The sequence below is a fragment of the Chiloscyllium plagiosum genome, unplaced genomic scaffold (assembly GCF_004010195.1).
Source record: "Chiloscyllium plagiosum isolate BGI_BamShark_2017 unplaced genomic scaffold, ASM401019v2 scaf_58958, whole genome shotgun sequence".
Taxonomy (NCBI): Eukaryota; Metazoa; Chordata; class Chondrichthyes; order Orectolobiformes; family Hemiscylliidae; genus Chiloscyllium; species Chiloscyllium plagiosum.
This window is the reverse complement of record NW_025133883.1, coordinates 719-1,166: the sequence shown is the minus strand read 5'-3', so window position 1 is coordinate 1,166 and position 448 is coordinate 719. Positions and strand designations below refer to the sequence as shown.

The window sequence follows — 448 nt, the reverse complement described above, 5'->3', positions numbered from 1 at the left end:
GTTCAACTGGTGAACATGACTGCTATTAACCGTGCCGTATTAACATCACGGCTCTTAAGGCCGTGAATCGGGCCAGTAGCGCAATGGATAATGTGCCTGACTACGATTCAGGAGACTGTAGGTTCGAATCCTACCTGGCTCGCAGACAGGGTAGATTTTAATCCCGCTTAAAAAGTGATTTTTCAAAACCCGAAATAAGGTGTGAGCTCCTCATCTGCAGGAACCAGAATGCCTTCATTAAATGTACCTGAGAACATGAGAGTCAATGTCCCAGCGTCATCACAGGAGGGAAGCCGAATAGTCGTGCAGGTGACTTATGGGCACCTTTCCATTTCATAAAGCCACCAATCGAATAACTGTTGCTCGCGGTGATGCTCTGCTTTGAGCATTTTTCGAAACTCTTTGGCCAGTGGAATCAGAGAAGAATGAAGGGTTAACTGTCCAACTG

The 448-nt window shown here is 46.4% G+C and overlaps 1 non-coding gene across 1 annotated transcript; it reads left to right on the top strand.

Moving 5' to 3' along the window:
• The first annotated feature begins 69 nt into the window (after positions 1-69).
• On the top strand, positions 70-142 carry trnar-acg. Its single transcript has one exon. It is a non-coding gene; the product is annotated as a tRNA-Arg (tRNA).
• The last annotated feature ends 306 nt before the right edge of the window (positions 143-448 follow it).